Source organism: Rhinoderma darwinii, chromosome 2 (genome assembly GCF_050947455.1).
Source record: "Rhinoderma darwinii isolate aRhiDar2 chromosome 2, aRhiDar2.hap1, whole genome shotgun sequence".
In the NCBI taxonomy this organism is placed as follows: domain Eukaryota; kingdom Metazoa; phylum Chordata; class Amphibia; order Anura; family Rhinodermatidae; genus Rhinoderma; species Rhinoderma darwinii.
Genome location: NC_134688.1, coordinates 262,679,587 through 262,700,137, shown reverse-complemented (window position 1 = coordinate 262,700,137; position 20,551 = coordinate 262,679,587).

Genomic DNA, 20,551 nt, shown 5'->3' with positions numbered 1-20,551 from the left:
GTTCAGTAACAACTTTGGCAGCGCGGACATTAACCACATGCGGTCGGACATTATGAAGATGCAGTTAACTGCACAAAAAACACATAGTTATATAATAGCAGCAGTCTGTCCATAACACAAATTTCACCATTGACTTCTATTGAAAAATGACTTGCTGCAGTTGAAAAACGCAACATAAACGCACCGTGTGGCCTTACCCTAAGCCACTCGGATGAAAAAAAAAAAAACACGTGTCCTTTCTTGCCGCGGTTTCCGCCTTTGACCTCCCATTTAAATCAACTAACCATTTTTTAATATGCAATATCACCATTTTTCATATGCACTAGTTTTGATGGGCCCCTAGATTTCCACACTTACCACACTTGACATGTTTGAAGCCATGTGAAAATCTCATTAGGTATTTTTTAATTATTGTAAAGTGCTAAATTGCAGTGGTATTGCTACATAAGCTCTCTTTTCAACCCTGCAAATAGAAGCTTAAACGCTCTGATTTCAAGATTTAATGGCTCAAAAAGAAAACTTATAGGGAACCTGTCCCTGTTTGGAACCTCTAAGGCCAGGGCTAGACGGAGATTTTTTGTAGGCCTATTATGGGGAAAACCGCTTTAACCCATTCGATGCTGCAGTCCATACTGACTGAAAACAGACGTGGAAGAAAAAAACAAACCATAAAGATGACCAAAAAATAAACACTCTTTCTTAATTAAAAATGCTTCATTATGTAAAAATATATAAAGAAGAAAAAAGTACAATTGGTATCGCCACGTCCATAATGACCTGAATAATACTACTTTATTTAACCCCTTCCCGACATTTGCCGTACATGTACGTCATGGAAAGTACTGACTTCCCGCATCTTGCCGTACATGTACGCCGAATGTTTGGGACCGGCTCAGAAGCTGAGCCGGTGCCATCATCACCGGATCTCAGCTGTATCTTACAGCTGACATCCGGCTGTAACGGCGGGGACCGAAATTCGCTTAGATCCCCGCCATTAACCCCTTAAGTGCAGCGCTCAAACGCGATCGCTGCACTTAAGGTGTTTGCAGCTCATCGGAACCCCAGTAATGAAATTGCCGGGGTTCCGGTGGCTGCAATGGCAACCGGAGGCCTAATACTGGCCTCCCGGTCTGCCTAGCACCAAAGCCGGTCAAGATCTGCCCGGCGGCGGAGCCTGATCGGCTTCCGTAGCTGCCGGCAAGATGGCGCCGGGTCAGGAGCTGATCCGGCGTCATCAGCGGTGGAAGTCAGCTGTACTGTACAGCTGACATCCACCTGTAACGGCAGGAACCGGAGCTAGCTCCGATCCCTGCCATTAACCCCTTCGATGCAGCAATCGAAAGCGATTGCTGCATCGTAGCGGTTACTAGCAGATCGCCAGCCCTGACAGGCAATCAGGACTGGCGACTGCTGTTATGGCAACAGGAGACACAATGGTCTCCTGCTCTGCCATTACGGAAGCCGATTTAGGCCCCGCCGGGAGGCGAAGCCTAATCGGCTTGCTGTCAGTGAATGACTGACAGATCTAATACATTGCACTACATAGGTAGTGCAATGTATTAGAAAAAAAAAAATCTGACCGTTGGACCTTCAAGTCCTCTAGTGGGACTTGAGAAAAAGTGTAAAAAAAAGTATAAAAAAGTGTAAAAAAAAGTTTGAAAACAATAAAAGTTTCAAGTAATCAAATAAAACACAATCCCCCTTTTACTCTTATCAAGTCCTTTATTATTGACAAATAATAATAAACCATATGTATTTGGTATCGCCGCGACCGTAACGACCTGAGGTATCAAAATATTATATTTATTGCACGCGGTGAACAGCGTAAAAAAAAACGTAAAAAACGTTACCAGAGTTTCTGTTTTTTAGTCACTTTGCCCTACAAATGTTAGAATAAAAAGTGATCAAAAAGACGCACGTATCCAAAAATGGTACCTATAAAAACTATAGCTCGTCCTGCAAAAAACAAGCCCTCATACACCTCCGTCGACAAAAAAATTAAAAAGTTATGGTTCTCACAACTTGGCGACAGAAAAAATACATTCTTTTTACAAAAGTAATTTTATTGTGCAAAAAGTTGTAAAACATAAAAAAGTGCTATAAATTAGGTATCGCCGGAATCGTACTGACCCACAGAATAAAGTTAACATGTAGTTTATAATGCGTGGTGAACGCTGTATAAAAAAACCCGAAAAAAGCTGTGCCAGAATTGCGTTTTTTTTGTTTACCTGGCATCCCAAAAAATAGGATAAAAGTTGCATGTACCCCAAAATGGTACCAATAATAACTACAGCTCGTCCCGCAACAAACCAGCCCTCATACCGCTACGTCTATGAAAAATAAAATTAGTTATGGCTCCAATAAGTCAGGAAATAAAAAATATGCAGTTGTGCCCGAGGGGAACATTTCTTCTGTTTGAAGAGGCGATTTATCAAGGACCTAAAATTAGGGAACCAGGAAAGGGAGGGCCCAAACATATCCGCTGGAAGCGACGGTGCCTGTATTATACCAGGACAACACTTCCTAGCAAAATTCCCCAAACTACAAAGGCGCGGAGTGTGGATCAAAAGGGGGATAATAAAGGACGCCATATATCAGTGCGACACCGGCCTGTGCAGAAAGGATTGCTTCATAGCGTAACACACATCTATGGATTATTTTATTGTTTTTTTTTACCCCATTATTATACCACCTGACTATGCCCCTTATATACTCCGCCCGGCTTACATATGCCCTACATTATAAACGGAAACACCAGTAAGACTCCAAACAAAACTACTACCAAGCAAAATCCACGCTCCAAAAGCCAAATGGCATTTCCTCCCATCTGAACCCTACAGCGTGCCCAAACAGCAGTTTCCTTCCACATATATGGCACCGTCATACCCGGCAGAACCATTTTAGCAATTTTTGGGGTGTGTGTCTCCAGTGGCATAAGCTGGGCACGACATATTTGCCACTGAATGGCATATCTAGGGAAAAATATAAATTTTTAATTTGCACCATCCACAGCGCATTCATTTATGGAAAAGACCTGTGGGGTGAAAATGCTCACTACACCCCTTAATAAATGCCTTGAGGGGTGCAGTTTCCATAATAGGGTCACTTCTCAGGGGTTTATTTTTATTATTTCACATCTGAGCCTCTGCAGTTGTGAACCAATACTTTGTAAATCGCCAAATTAGGCCTCAATTTTACATGGTACGCTTTCACTCCTGAGCCTGGTCGACTGTCCAGGCAAGAGATTAGGGCCACATGTAGGGGTTTCTAAAACCAGGAAACCCAGCATAATAATTAGAGAGCTGTCTTGTTATGGTGGCACAAGCCGGGCACCACATATTGTCCACATATCTGTGGAAAAAATCCCATTTTCACTCTGCAACATCGAGTTCACACTAATTTCTACAAAACACCTGCAGGGTTAACATGCTCACTACACCCCTAGTTAAATGCATTGAGGGGTGTAGTTTCCAAAATTGGGTCACTTCTGGGGGGTTTCCACTGTTTTGGGCCCACAGGCGCCCAGAAACCAATCCAGCAACATCTGCACTCCAAATGGCGGTCCTTCCCTTCTGAGCCCTGCCGTGTGCCCAAACAGCAGTTTATGACCACATATGGGGTATTGCCGTACTCGGTAGAAATTGCTTTACAAATGTTGGGTTCTTTTTTTTCCTTTATTTGTTGCGAAAATGAAAAAATTTGCGCTAAAGCTACGTCTTATTGAAGTAAAAGGATTGTTTTTATTTTCACTGCCCAATTCTAATAAATTCTATGAAACATCTGTGGGGTCAAAATGCTCACTACGCCCCTAGATGAATTCCTCAAGAGGTGTAGTTTCCTAAATGGTGTCACTTTTTGGGCGTTTTCATTGTTTTTTCCCCTCAGGGGCTTTGCAAATGTGACATGGCCTCCGCAAACCATTCCTGCTCAATGTGATCTACAAAAACCAAATAGCGCTCTTTCCCTTCTAAGCCAAGCCGTGTCTCCAAACAGCCGTTTATTACCACATGTGGGGCATTGTTTTACTCGGGAGAAATTGCTTTACAAATTTTGTGGTGCTTTTTCTCCTTCAGTCCTTGTGGAAATGAGTAAAAATAAGCTAAACCTACATTTTCTTTGAAAAAATGTTGATTTTTATTTTCAGGGCCTACTTCCAATAATTTCTGCAAAAAACCTGTGGGGTCAAATCGCTCACTATACCCCTAGATAATTTCCTCAATGGGTGTAGTCTCCAAAATGGGGTCACTTGTGGGGGGTTTCCACTGTTTTGTCTCCTCAGGGACTTCGTAAATGTGACATGGCCTCCGCAAACCATTCCTGCTAAACTTGAGCTCCAAAAGCCAAATAGCGCTCTTTCCCTTCTCAGCCACGCCGTGTCTCCAAACAACCGTTTATTACCACATGTGGGGTATTGTTTTACTCGGAAGAGATTGGTTTACAAATTTTACGGTGCTTTTTCTCCTTTAGTCCTTGTGGAAATGAGAAAAAAAATCGCTAAACCTACATTTTCTTTGAAGAAATGTTGATTTTAATTTTCACGGCCTACTTCCAATAATTTCTGTAAAAAAACTGTGCTTTCAAAATGCTCACTGTACCCCTAGATAATTTCCTTGAGGTGTGTAGTTTCCCAGATGGGGTCACTTTTGGGGGATTTTGACTGTTTTGGCACCGCAAGAGCCCTTCAAACCTGACATGGTGCCTAAAATTTATTCTAACAAAAATAAGGCCCCAAAATCCACTAGGTGCTCCTTTGCTTCTGAGGCCGGTGTTTCAGTCCAGTAGCACGCTACGACCACATGTGGGATATTTCCTAAAACTGCAGAAACTGGGCAACAATTATTGAGTTGCATTTCTCTGGTAAAATCTTCTGTGTTATAAAAAAAATTGTACTAAAAATTTATTTCTGCAAAAAAATATGAAATTTGTAAATTTCACCTCTACTTTGCTTTAATTCCTGTGACATGTGTAAAGGGTTAAGACATTTTCTAAATGCTGTTTTGAATACTTTGAGGGGTGAAGTTTTTAAAATGGGGTGACTTTTTGGGGGTTTCTAATATATAAGGCCCTCAAAGCCACTTCACAACTGAACTGGCCCCTGTAAAAATGGCCTTTTGAAATTTTCTTGAAAATGTGAGAAATTGCTGCTAAAGTTCTAAGCCTTGTAACATCATAGAAAAATAAAAGGATGTTCAAAAAACTATGCCAATCTAAAGTAGACATATGGGGGATGTTAATTAGCAACAATTTTGTGTGGTATAACTGCCTGTCTTACAAGCAGATACATTTAAATTGGGAAAAATGCTAATTTTTGCAATTTTTCGCTAAATTTTGGTGTTTTTCACAATTAAATACTGAACATATCGAGCAAATTTTGCCAGTAACTTAAAGTCCAATGTGTCACGAGAAAACAATCTCAGAATCGCTTGGATAGGTGAAAGCATTCCGGAGTTATTACCACATAAAGTGACACATGTCAGATTTGAAAAATGAGGCCCGGTCAGGAAGGTCAAAAGTGGCTAAAGAGGGAAGGGGTTAAGCAATGCCAGAATTGCTGTTCTTTGTTTATCTTGCTTCCCTAAAAAAACGGAATAAAAACAAAACAAAAAGTTGTATGCGCTCAAATGATACCAAGGAAAACGTTAAATCATCCCTCCAAAGAACAAGCCCTTACTCAAGTTCCGTCAACAGAAAAATTGTTATGGCTCTCAGAAAAAAAATATTTTTCATTTATTTTTATTGTGAATAAGTAGTAAAACATAAATTTATATAAATGTTGCCATTGCTGGAATCGTACTGACCGGTAGAATAAAGTTAAAGGGATTGTCCAATCATAACAATTTCCTGAGCTCTGTTTTTGGTTATCTACGACCGTCCCACAGAGAATAAATGGAGCGGCAGGGTGCATGCTCGGACATCTCTCCATTCGCTTTCTATAGGGCTGCCGCAGATAGCTGGGCCCTAGCGTTCAAATGCTTATCACCTATCCTGTGAATAGTTGTGTTGGTAGGGTTTTTGAATACACGTTATGTGCCCCAAAGTGGTGCCATCAAAAAATACTAACACTCCTGGAAAAAAAACTCTCATAATGCTACATCGACAGAAAAAGTGTAAGGCCACATGGAGCGGCCCTGACACGGTCGCAACGCGGGCCAACAACCGCCCCGGCACCATGTTCAACGTGGCTGTAAAACAACCATTTATCTGCAAAGTCCTGTGGCCATTAATTAATACACCCTTTATAGCCGCAGTATTTTGCAGGTAAAGGTACGTTTTACCTGCTATAACGCGCGGCTATTAAGGTATTTGACAGCCGCGCCGAACATGGTGCCGGTACAGTTGTTAGCCATGTCCAGGCCGCTCAGTGTGGCCTTACCGAAATAACGTTATGGCTTTCGGAAGGGAGGGGGAGAAAAAGCAAAAAAAAATAAAAAAATTGCCACGTCCTGAAGGCCAAAATAAGCCAAGACTTTAAGGTGTTAAAGTTTGCCATGCTGTCGTATTTATTTATTTTTAGCGTAATACTGTGAGACTCTTTACTGCTACCCTACTTAAATGAGTTAGAATATAGACATCTTGAATATGTTTACTGGATACTAATGTGGGTTTTTTTTCCCCAGGGTTGTAAGACTGTCAGAGAATAGGGGAGGAGATGCTGATATAGAACAAGTAACGGAGCTCAAACCTAAAAGTCCTTACATGCTCTGGCGTCCTGTGACCAGCGAAGCAAAATAGTTTTTTAGAAGTTTACTGCCAAAATATATGTACACACGCAGAGCACAATAGTGTGTTCATGGATTTTTTTTTTTATATTTTTGGCTCCTCGTAGTATATTTATCATTTTCCTAATTTGGAGATGAGACTTTACATACTTTATGGGTGGTTTATATAATAATAGTTATTGAATACTACGTCTATTATTTTTCAGATGTGGCCTAGTTCGTGGTGGACACGAGATTTTCAGGTGGGAAATATGATTTTTGTTTGTTTTTTCTTGTAAAGTATCTGAACATTGAGATATTTTTGATGCATGGAGATAAATGATTCATCTCATATTTGTTTTCTGTGGTGACTGTAGATCCATATGCTTGCTATTATAGTTTAAAGCTGAAGTTTTCTCCTTCATACTCCTACGTTTGCTATAATTAATAAAGATGTACATTATTTTCAGTAAAACAAAGTCTTGGTTTAGCCGATTTATATACTCTTAGGGTATGTGCACACACACTAATTACGTCCGTATTTGACGGACGTATTTCGGCCGCAAGTACCGGACCGAACACAGTGCAGGGAGCCGGGCTCCTAGCATCATACTTATGTACGATGCTAGGAGTCCCTGCCTCGCTGCAGGACAACTGTCCCGTACTGAAAACATGATTACAGTACGGGACAGTTGTCGTGCAGCGAGGCAGGGACTTCTAGCATCGTACATAAGTATGATGCTAGGAGCCCGGCTCCCTGCACTGAGTCCGGTCCGGTACTTGCGGCCGAAATACGTCCGTCAATTACGGACGTAATTAGTGTGTGTGCACATACCCTTATTCTTTGTCTTAATGTTTGTTACTACCAGCTAAACTAGGCTTATGGCTTGTGTAGAATTGTTACAGGGTGTGGCACTAGAACTTTTTTAAATGTACTTACTATATTTCTTTGTACACTGAAGGCAATGGAGCATGTACAGCAGTTTACGAAGTCTCCTGGGCTCCGTACACTGTCATACATGCTCTATGCCAGTGTGCATGAGCCTTTAGGGTATGTTTCCACGGGTCAGTTATGCTGCATAAGTGTGCATCATATCCTATCTACAACCCTCAGGGAACTTTGCCTGAAAAAACGCAACAAATTGTGGTGCAGTTTTTCGGGGCGCATTCTCCGCTGTGGAAACCAGTGCTTAAAAAAGTCTATGCTTACCCCAGTGGCTGTCATGGCGATGCACACCTCTGTTCTCTTTACTGTCCGGCCTCCTGGGATGACGCTGCAGCAGTCACATTGTATGAAACGTCATCCCAGGAGGCCGGCCTGGAGGGAGAACAGGAGAAAGCATCACTTTGACAACGGCCAGGCTATTTACTTCATCTTTATGCATTAAAAAAACAAAACACCATTTTGTGTTGCCATTTTGTATCTTTGGCTGTAATTTTTGTGGGGGAATCGCAGCATTTCCAAAGTTGCAATACTTGACTGTTTTTGCGGATGTTACATCCTCCACTGAATGCAATGGGAAAACTCACAACGGGAAAGCATACCCGTACCACAGGTCAATTTCTGAAAGTTTTTAGCTCAAATCAAATTCACTTTGCTGCTACTGTAAAATTCTGCAGCGTTTACGCTACGTGGAAACCCAGCTTTTCGGTCACTGCCTGGGTGTGGCAGCCAGCACCGCTAACCAGGTGAGTTGGGGATCCTGCGTTCTGGGGACGGTGTGCGTTCCAGAGGTGGGGCAACACCTTTTTAAAGAGAATGTATCGTCAGAAATGCAGAGGGCTTTTTGATCAAAAAGAGAAACATCAGAAAAGGGATAATCAGTGACCAACAATTGCTAAGCTGGTAACTCCTATTAATGTTTAAATATAGGGATATTTGAATGCCTATATGAAGATCTGGGGCATCAATATTGGAAATCCTTGGTTTGCTATGTGAGGGTGAATTGCTCTACAGTTTGAGTGCTAGTAAATAGAGCTAAGCGAAAATTCATCAAATTCCGTTCGGTCCGAATAAATTTGTCTAAAGTGCCCCGATTGCCCTGAAAAGTAGTGTGATACTGAGGTATTCTAGGACTGTATCCAACAACTTTCAAGCTCTGTAACACCAAGGCAGCATTAGCAATTTCAGTGTCTGCAACATATATTGCTATTTTTGGAGGCAGATGCCTGCTGGTATGTGTATGTATGTATGTATGTATGTATGTATGTATGTATGTATATATATATATATATATATATATACACACACACACTAGTATCGGCAGTCTAAAGACTTTTTAACAAGCGGACTAAAAATTATCCCTTTTATGGGAGTAGCAATAGATCTGGTGTTTTAAAGGGAAAAAAAGTGTGTGTGTATATATATATATTTATTTTATAATATAATTTTTTTTGTTCTTTTTTTTTCGCCCTGCAATGGCTATCTAAGCTATTTATGTGAGGAAAAAAAAAATTTGACACTGACACACTGATGTATAGCTGTTTGGCCCAGAATAATACGCACATTTTTGTTGGCACTATTAGCAATTAGATATATGTGAAACAACGAGTGATGTCACGTCCGTGACATCTGTATTAGCAAGCAGTGGCACGCTATCAGCACCAGGATTTAAATAAAAAATTGAAAAAATGTTCACTTGGACGAAGATTGAATTATTGTAAATCTAAGGCCTTATTATGCACACGAACATAGTTGTTTTGCGGGCCGCAAAACCACAGATCCATTTGTCTGCAAAAATCTTTTTGTGTGTCCTAAAGATTCACGAATCCACAACAAAAATTGATGTTACCAGTTTAGTCAAGCCACAAATCCTGTCCGTGAGATGACTTGGGGCCATACAAATTAATGGCTCTGCAATTTATCCGCAAAAATGCGGACACAAAGGCATGGTTGTGTGCATAAGGCCTAACTATATATTCTCTTCTCACTATGAAACCCTAATCCACTATCTATCTGCTGGATTTCCTGGCAATTTATAGTGGTTATGATTCATTACTGTCATCCACTGAGACATCAGTAACTCACACCTTTTAACCCTCATGATTGCCTGTGCTGGAGGGAGAGCTGCCTGCACAGCATTATGGGAAAGGCCGCTGGAATGCCGCCTGCGGTCATGTGTTCCTTCTTATCTTAAATGGCGGCCACCATTTTGAGCAATTTGTGTGGGACGAATCAGAAAAGCTTCGGATTTGCACATTTTTTTTTCCGATTTTGCTCATATCTACTATTAAGCCAAAAATGTATGCCTTATAAGATGTAATCTAGGAACTTGGACTCGGTCAAATATATATATCACCTATAAAGAAAATCTCCAAGAATTTTCCCATAAAGGAAGCATGATTATATTTACTTTTCAATTAAAACGTATACAAACACGGTAAGAATTGATGGACCAAGTCGGCGTCAGCAGATCACATGAACATGTAACTAGCATAAAGATAGAATTAGCATAGGTACGGAGCGATGCATATAAAATAAAAATGACCCGTTTTAATAAGGCTCGGCACCAGGCTGATTAGTGACCTTATAGAAAAATATGTTTCTACATATCTACTACCGTAGTAGCAAATTACTATTATTCTTTTTTCCCCTTACCGAAACACCCTAGAGTTCACAAACTGAGGTATTCTACTTTGGAACTATGTTAATATAGGTTGCTATACAGCTACTGTGATAACTTGTGAATCTGGTTCTTGATACATGCAAGATTTATCACCAAAAAGAAAAACCGAGGGTGTCCTGGGAAATGAAACCCCAAATACCCTGGAAAGCAGATGAACAATTTGTGTACAAAATTCTTTGTTTACAGGGCAGGACTAACCTATATGGAGATGTGATCAAATGTTGAGATGTTAAATATGTGCGATTTTTAATATTTTCATGGCAAAAAGGAGACCTGGTGGGGGCCCTGTGATACCTTAGAGCCACAGTAAAGACACCTTGCTGTGGACATTGAAAAATTAAAAATGGCAGCATGTTGGTTGAAGGTGGATTACAAAGCAAACATAACGCCACTGTGGAAGGCACGGTAACTAGAAGTCCACTTAAATTGCTTGGTAGGAAAATGTGATGTATGAGGGCAGCTCTGAAGTAAAAGCCTGAATTGGTAAGCTTCTCCCAGAGGAGGTAATACATCTCCTGAAATTCACGTCAAGTCAACCAGAACCAGAAAATGGTCTACACTGTCGCACTTTTGTGAGTCCTTCTGTTTACTCCCCTTCTAAAGGCTAGTCAGTAATGACCTGGAGAAATAGTGGAATGAATAAGAAAGCAAATAGTTTGGGAAGGGGAGATGAATCGCTTACATCTGAACCGTACCCTATGTTGGAATGTTATAGGATTAATTAAGTATAGGGAGAGGCGTGAAGAACTTCTTTGGATGCTGCTTACACTCTGGCATCTATGTTTACCCACAGGGCCATTCAAATGAACTAGGAGATTTGCTTTTGTAGGGAATTAAAGGGGATTTTTCAGGAATTTTCTATTACATAGTTACATAGTTACATACATAGTTACATAGTTAGTACGGCTGAAAAAAGACACATGTCCATCAAGTTCAACCAAGGGAAGGGAAAAGGGAAGGAAAAATTTCTACACATAGGAGCTAATATTTTTTTGTTCTAGGAAATTATCTAACCCTTTTTTAAAGCCATCTACTGTCCCTGCTGTGACCAGCTCCTGCGGTAGGCTATTCCATAAATTCACAGTTCTCACTGTAAAGAAGCCTTGTCGCCTCTGCAGCTTGAACCTTTTTTTCTCCAGACGGAGGGAGTGCCCCCTTGTTTTTTGAGGGGGTTTTACAAGGAACAGGATTTCACCATATTTTTTGTATGTGCCATTAATATATTTATATAAGTTAATCATGTCCCCCCTTAGTCTTCTTTTTTCAAGGCTAAATAGGTTTAATTCTTTCAATCTTTCCTCATAACTTAAATTCTCCATGCCCCTTATTAGCTTCATTGCTCTTCTTTGTATTTTTTCCAACTCCAGGGCATCCTTTCTATGAACTGGAGCCCAGAACTGAACTGCATATTCTAGATGAGGCCTCACTAATGCTTTGTAAAGTGGCATTATTACATCCCTGTCCCGCGAGTCCATGCCTCTTTTAATACACGACAATATCCTGCTGGCCTTTGAAGCAGCTGATTGACACTGCATGCTGTTATTGAGTTTATGATTTACAAGTACACCCAGATCCTTCTCAACAAGTGAATCCGCCAGTGTAGCGCCCCCTAGGACATATGATGCATGCAGGTTGTTGGTACCAAGATGCATAACTTTACATTTATCTACATTAAACTTCATTTGCCAAGTGGACGCCCAAACACTTAGTTTGTTTAAATCTGCCTGTAATTCATGAACATCTTCCATAGTCTGAACTATATTACATAGCTTGGTGTCATCTGCAAAAATAGAAATAGTGCTATTAATCCCTTCCTCTATATCATTAATAAATAAGTTGAATAATAGTGGTCCCAGCACTGAACCCTGGGGTACACCACTTATAACCGGGGACCATTCAGAGAAGGAATCATTGACCACAACCCTCTGGATACGGTCCTTGAGCCAATTCTCAATCCAATTACAAACTATATTTTCTAAACCTATAGTCCTTAATTTACCCATTAGGCGTCTATGGGGGACAGTGTCAAATGCCTTTGCAAAGTCCAAAAACACTAAATCCACAGCGGCCCCTCTGTCTAGACTTCTGCTCACCTCTTCATAAAAACAGATTAGGTTAGTTTGACAACTTCTGTCCTTAGTAAAACCGTGCTGGCTGTCACTTATAATGCTATTTATTGTCACATAATCCTGTATATAGTCCCTCAATAGCCCCTCAAACATTTTCCCCACGATGGATGTTAAGCTTACTGGTCTATAATTACCCGGGGAAGACCTAGAGCCCTTTTTGAAAATAGGCACCACATTTGCCCTGCGCCAGTCCCTTGGCACTATACCAGTCACTAGAGATTCTCTGAATATTATGAAAAGGGGGACAGAAATAACTGAACTAAGCTCTTTAAGAATTCTAGGGTGTAACCCATCTGGTCCCGGAGCCTTGTGCACATTTATTTTATTTAATTTAGCTTGGACCATCTCTACATTCATCCAATTCAGTATATCAACTGATATATTAACAGCACTGGCACCGGCTACATCAGCTGCTCTTTCTTCTGTTGTATATACAGAACTAAAGAACCCATTTAGTAACTCTGCCTTCTCTTGATCCCCTGTGATCAACTCCCCATTACCATTATCTAGGGGTCCTACATGTTCAGACCTTGGCTTTTTTGCATTTATATGCTTGAAGAATTTTTTAGGATTTGTTTTACTATCCTTGGCCACCTGCCTTTCATTTTGTATTTTTGCTAATTTTATTACATTTTTACAGATTTTATTAAGCTCTTTATATTTTACAAAGGCTACAGCTGTACCCTCAGATTTGTATTTTTTAAATGCCCTTTTTTTGTCATGTATTGCCCCTTTCACAGAAGGTGTAAGCCATGTGGGGTTTAATTTGAGTCGTTTATACTTATTACCTGTAGGAATAAATTTTGCACTATAATAACTCAAAGTAGATTTGAAAATCTCCCATTTATCATTTGTTCCATTATTTGACATTAGTTCTTCCCAGTCTATATCCTGAATTGCAGCCCTCATCCTGGGGAAATTGGCTTTCTTAAAATTAAATGTTTTTGCCCTCCCAGCCTGCGTTTGTTTTTTACAGTATAGGTAAAATGTAACTATATTATGATCACTGTTACCGAGGTTTTCACGAACATTGACATTCCCAACAAGATCTGCATTATTAGAAATGACCAGATCCAACAGAGCTTCACCTCTAGTCGGGTCTTCCACAAACTGGCCCATAAAATTTTCCTGCAACAGGTTGAGGAAATGTCTCCCCTTTGCAGTTGAAGCCGAACCATGACACCAATTAATATCCCGGAAATTAAAATCTCCCATTATCACTACAGTACCCGCCTGTGCAGCCCGCTCCATCTGTTTATATATCTGACCTTCCATCTCCTCAGTTATATTGGGGGGTCTATAGATTACACCAAAAGTAATTTTTTCAGTGTTTACCTCCCTTTCTAGTTCCACCCACAAGGTTTCAACCTCCTCACAGTCTTCACCCACTATTGTCTCTTTCACACTCGCCTTCATATCACTTCTCACATACAGACATACACCACCACCTTTCCTATTTGTCCTATCCTTAGGATAAGTCATCAATATTGTGCCAGTGGTGGGGTCCTTTCAATTAGTTGATCATCGGGGGTTAAAGAAGATGGAATCGTCTCTCCACAGCAAGCTGAGCTTTTTTTTTTTTTTGAGGGTTGGTTGGATTAAAGAAATTAAGGGTATGTTCACACGTGCACGTCCATTGCGGCTGAAATTACGGAACTGTTTTCAGGCGAAAACAGCTCCTGAATTTCAGACGTAATGGCAAGTGCAGGCGTTTTTCGCTGAGTCAATTACGGACGTAATTGCAGCTATTTTTCTATGGAGTCAATGGAAAACGGCTCCAATTACGTCCCAAGAAGTGACATGCACTTCTTTGACGCGGGCATCTTTTTTATGCGCTGTCTTTTGACAGCGGCGCGTAAAAAAAATGACCGTCTGCACAGAACATTGTAAAGCCCATTCAAATGAGTGGGCAGATGTTTGCCGACGCTTTCAAGCAGTATTTTCGGCCGTAATTCCAGGCGTAAAACGCCTGAATTACGTCCGTAAATAGTGCGTGTGAACATACCCTAATAGCGGCTTTCTGAGTAACCAAGTCCACATCAGATTGGAGTCTTGCACCATGTTGGCACTTAAATATTACAATAGTGTATAGATGCAGAAATCCATTCACCTGCTGCAGAAACAACCCCGTTCAGAATGTAACTGTTTTTGAGTCGCAGAAATTTCTGCAACAAAATCTGCCGTGTATCAATCCACCGTAAGGGCATATTCATACGGCTTATTTTAGGGCTATTTCTGAGCGTAACATGCTTGTATTACACTTTAACCCCTTCAGGACACAGCCTGTTTTGGCCTTGTGGACGCAGGCGATTTTTTTCAAATCTGACGTGTCACTTTATGTGGTAATAACTTGGGAATGCTTTTACCTATCCAAGCGATCCTGAGATTGTTTTCTCGTGACATGTTGTACTTTACGTCTGTGAAAAAATTTGGTCGATAAATTCAGTATTTATTTGTGAAAAACGCCAATATTTAGAGAAAATTTGCAAAAAATTGCATTTTTCTAAATTTGAATGTATCTGCTTGCAAAACAGATATTAATACCACACACAATAGTTACTAGTTAACATCCCCCATATGTCTACTTTATGTTTGCATAGTTTTTTGAACATCCTTTTATTTTTCTAGGACGTTACAAGGCTTAGAACTTTAGCAGCAATTTCTTACATTTTCAAGAAATTTCCAAAACCTATTTTTTCAGGGACCAGTTCAGTTCTGAAGTGGCTTTGAGGGCCTTTATATTAGAAACACCCATAAATCACCCCATTTTAAAAACTTCACTACTCAAAGTATTCAAAACAGCATTCAGAAAGTTTCTTAACCCTTTAGGCATTTCACAGGAATTAAAGCAATGTAGAGGTGTAATTTACAAATGTAATTTTTTTTGCAGAAATTCATTTGTAATAGAAAAATTTCTGTACCACAGAAGGTTTTACCAGAGAAACATAACTCAATATTTATTGCCCAGATTCTACAGTTTTTAGAAATATCCCACATGTGGCCGTAGTGCGGTACTGGACTGAAGCACCGGCCTCCGAAGCAAAGGAGCACCTAGTGGATTTTGAAGCCTCCTTTTTATTACAATATATTTTAGGCTCCAAGTCTGGTTTGAAGAGGTCTTGTGGAACCTAAACAGTGGAAACCCCCAAAAGTGACCCCATTTTGGAAATTACACCCCTCAAGGAATTTATCTAGTTGTATAGTCAGCATTTTGACCCCACAGGTTTTTTTGCTGAATTTATTGGCGTTAGTCTGTGAAAATGAAAATCTACATTTCTTCTGAAGAAATATAGACATTTTTAATTTTTGCAAGGAATAAAGGAGAAAAAGCGCCCCAACATTTGTAAATAAATTTATCCTGATTACGGCAACACCCCATATGTGGTCATAAACTTATATTTGAACACATTACAGCCCTCAGAAGGGAAGGAGCGCCATTTGGGTTTTGGAGCTCAAATTATGCCCCAAAAGTGACCCAATTCACTATCAGAATCCAAGAGAGCAAATGCCCCTTCAGTGGTATATAACTTTTTTTACTTATTTTTTGTAACCGTTTTAATAAGTAACAAAGAAAAAGTCCACTAATCCATTGATCAATAAATTTATGAACAACCCTAAGGCCCTGTTCACACTGAGTTTTTTTACAAGTTCTTCGCGGAAACCGCTCCGCAAAACTCGTCAAAAACTGGCCGAAAATGTCTCCCATTGATTTCTATTGGAGTTGGACGAGCTTTTTTACCGCGAGCAAATAAAACGCATTGCGGTAAAAAGAAGCAACATGACCTATCTTGAGGCGGTTTCCGCCTCCAAAACCCCATTTCAATCAGTCAGAAGGGTAAAAAAAACACCTCGAGTGTTTTGGCGAGTTTTTGTCAAACCACTGTGCAAAAAACATTTGAAGCAGTTTTTGCAGGAGGAATTTTCACATGGATTCACACGAATGTGTATTGCGTCCGTGCAGCCGCGTGGTTTTCACGCGCCACGCACAGACCAATACAAGTCTATGGGGCAGTACAGACAGTCCGTGCTTTTTGCGCAGCGTTTGTCCACTGCGCAAAAAGCGCGACATGGTCAATATCTCTGCGTATTTTACGCATCACGCACCCATTGAAGTCAATGGGTGCGCGAAAACCACGCAGGTCGCACGGAAGCACAAAAGGATGAATGTAAACAGAAAAGCACCACGTGCTTTTCTGTTTACAAACATCTGAATGGCTTGTCATAATGATGGCGGCTGCGCGAAAAGCACGCAGCCGCGCATCATATGATGCTGCCTCAAGGAGCAGGTAAGTGGCTTTTGCGCAGGCACGTGTGAATCAGCCCTAACAATGAATCAATGTATTTAGAATTTACAGACGTGTAAAATATATGAAGAGATTTATATAAGTATATGTGTGTATACGTATATATTACATGTACGTATATATATGATGTTATAGATATATAACATCCCTAATTATTAATTTTTAGTATTAACAAATTTCAAATATATGTCTATATATAATATATATTACGTGTGTGTGTGTGTGTGTGTGTGTGTGTATATATATATATATATATATATATATATATATATACACACTACCGTTCAAAAGTTTGGGGTCACCCAGACAATTTTGTGTTTTCCATGAAAACTCACACTTATATTTATCAAATGAGTTGCAAAATGACTAGGAAATATAGTCAAGACATTGACAAGGTTAGAAATAATGATTTTTATTTGAAATAACAATTTTCTCCATCAAACTTTGCTTTCGTCAAAGAATGCTCCATTTGCAGCAATTACAGCGTTGCAGACCTTTGGCATTCTAGCTGTTAATTTGCTGAGGTAATTGGGAGAAATGTCACCCCATGCTTCCAGAAGCCCCTCCCACAAGTTGGATTGGCTTGATGGGCACTTCTTGCGTACCATACGGTCAAGCTGCTCCCACAACAGCTCTATGGGGTTGAGATCTGGTGACTGCTCTGGCCACTCCATTACAGATAGAATACCAGCTGCCTGCTTCTTCCCTAAATAGTTCTTGCATAATTTGGAGGTGTGCTTTGGGTCATTGTCCTGTTGTAGGATGAAATTGGCTCCAATCAAGCGCTGTCCACAGGGTATGGCATGGCGTTGCAAAATTGAGTGATAGCCTTCCTTATTCAAAATCCCTTTTACCTTGTACAAATCTCCCACTTTACCAGCACCAAAGCAACCCCAGACCATCACATTACCTCCACCATGCTTGAAAGATGGCGTCAGGCACTCTTCCAGCATCTTTTCAGTTGTTCTGCGTCTCACAAATGTTCTTCTGTGTGATCCAAACACCTCAAACTTCGATTCGTCTGTCCATAACACTTTTTTCCAATCTTCCTCTGTTCAATGTCTGTGTGCTTTTGCCCATATTAATCTTTTCCTTTTATTAGCCAGTCTCAGATATGGCTTTTACTTTGCCACTGCCCTGAAGGCCAGCATCCCGGAGTCGCCTCTTTACTGTAGACGTTGACACTGGCATTTTGCGGGTACTATTTAATGAAGCTGCCAGTTGAGGACCTGTGAGGCGTCTATTTCTCAAACTAGAAACTCTAATGTACTTGTCTTGTTGCTCAGTTGTGCAGCGGGGCCTCCCACTTCTCTTTCTACTCTGGTTAGAGCCTGTTTGTGCTGTCCTCTGAAGGGAGTAGTACACACCGTTGTAGGAAATCTTCAGTTTCTTGGCAATTTCTCGCATGGAATAGCCTTCATTTCTAAGAGCAAGAATAGACTGTCGAGTTTCACATGAAAGCTCTCTTTTTCTAGCCATTTTGAGAGTTTAATCGAACCCACAAATGTAATGTTCCAGATTCTCAACAAGCTCAAAGGAAGGTCAGTTTTATAGCTCCTCTAAACAGCAAAACCGTTTACAGCGGTGCTAACATAATTGCACAAGGGTTTTCAAGTGTTTTCTAATCATCCATTAGCCTTCTAACACAGTTAGCAAACACAATGTACCATTAGTACACTGGAGTGATGGTTGCTGGAAATGGGCCTCTATACACCTATGTAGATATTGCATTAAAAACAAGACGTTTGCAGCTAGAATAGTCATTTAGCACATTAACAATGTTTAGAGTGTATTTCTGATTAATTTAATGTTATCTTCATTGAAAAAAACTGCTTTTCTTTCAAAAATAAGGAAATTTCTAAGTGACCCTAAACTTTTGAACGGTAGTGTGTGTGTGTGTGTGTGTGTATATGTGTATATATATATATATATATATATATATATATATATGAGAATATAGACGTGTGTGTGTGTATGTATGAATGTATGTGTGTGTGTATGTATATATATATATACACACACAGTATTTATAATAGTAAACAGTAAATATATATAACATAGACGTGTGTGTGTGTGTGTGTGTATATATATATATATATACACACACACACACACACACACACACACACACACACACACACACACACACACACACACACACACACACACACACACACACACACACACACACACACACACACACACTATAAGCCCTAATTGATTACTAATTAACTAATTAATTGTCCTAACTATATCTAGCTGCCTACACTAAACTATCTATGTGGAGGTGCTTTTGTGTGTTTTTCACAGTCAATGTGTCTTTATAGGAGACACACAGCAGCTGCTCGGCACAGCTTCTTCTCCTCCACTGTCTCAGAACGATCTGACAGGGAGGGAGGAGAAACATTGTAACAAACAGCACAGAAAGTTTGTTGCTGCAACAAACTTTCCTGTGAACACCATGATAGCTTTATCATGGTGATCACGTCATAAGGACCGACACCAATCCGGTCCTGATGTCTTCTCTCAGCACTTAGGCTGCTAGTAGCAGCGTGTGCTGAGAGATTCAGGGCACAGGGAGAGAGCTGTGCACTCTGTTCTGGCACCAAGTGAATTAACGGGCTGCAGGAGAAAAGCCCAGCACGGCAGCACGTTAATCTACGTGGGCTGGTTGTGAAGGGGTTAAAATACAATTAAAGTACACCTGTTTTCAATTGGAAATACACTGTGTAGCTCATATGAGGCGTATTTTCACACTGCTGATTTAAAAAGCATTTTGTAAAAATACGCCCCATAAAAAAGTGACACTTGAAGCATTTCACAAGCGGATTTTCCAATGACACTGCAAAAAACGCTTTGAAAATACGCTTCAAAAAGGTTTACAAAGAAAAAACTCTTTGAAAATCAGCTCCAAAATTGCCTGGATTCAGAGGGTGTTTTCTCTTAAAATCAGCATCGTATTTTTGCCCTTCACGCATGTGCCTTTGTGAACTTACCCTTAGGCCCAAAGCACATGACCGTCATTTTAATCCATAATTGTGGATCCAAATACTGATCCATTTAAGTCTATCGCCCCATGGAAATGACCCGGAAAAAAAATAGGACAAGTCATATTGTTTTGAATGTACGGACCATGCTCCTATACTTTTATAATGTGAGCATGGCCCGCCGTCGATGCCTGTAATCACGTACTGTGTGCACACCGTGTAGGGGAAATCAGTACGGAATGAAGCTGAGCTGATATGAGAGCTTGTGAATTCTGCAGCCTCCTGGACACACAGACCCCACTTTCAACATGTATTACTAGAAGGAACAGGTGTACATGAGTTAAGTCTAATGATGAGCAGATTGTAAACTGCATATCCGGTGCTCCTGTATGATACGTTCCTGTCAGACAGAATGTACATTACCCAAAATGTGCAAAAATAAATCACGGCAACAAATTTTTGCTTGTTCTACCCCTGACCTATCCACTTTTGCGCCTTTTACTAAAATATTTGTGTACCTAAATAGTTAGGTGTAAAAGACCAGTAACAACCGACCGTCAGCGGCCTCCTATATATATATATATATATACCCCTTGAATTTTATTGTATGTAGCCTCCTGACGAAGCCAGTCTATAGGCGAAATGCCCGTCGAGGTGCTTTTTCCATCCAGTCCTGAGGTTGTCATTTCCACTCCCCACCATGTCTCAGGGTATGTGCTCATGTCTTTAATTTGTTGTCGTACCATCACTGCAGTTTACCTCCTTGTCTCTTTGCCTGCATTCCTGTGTTGGGCTATTTAGACATCC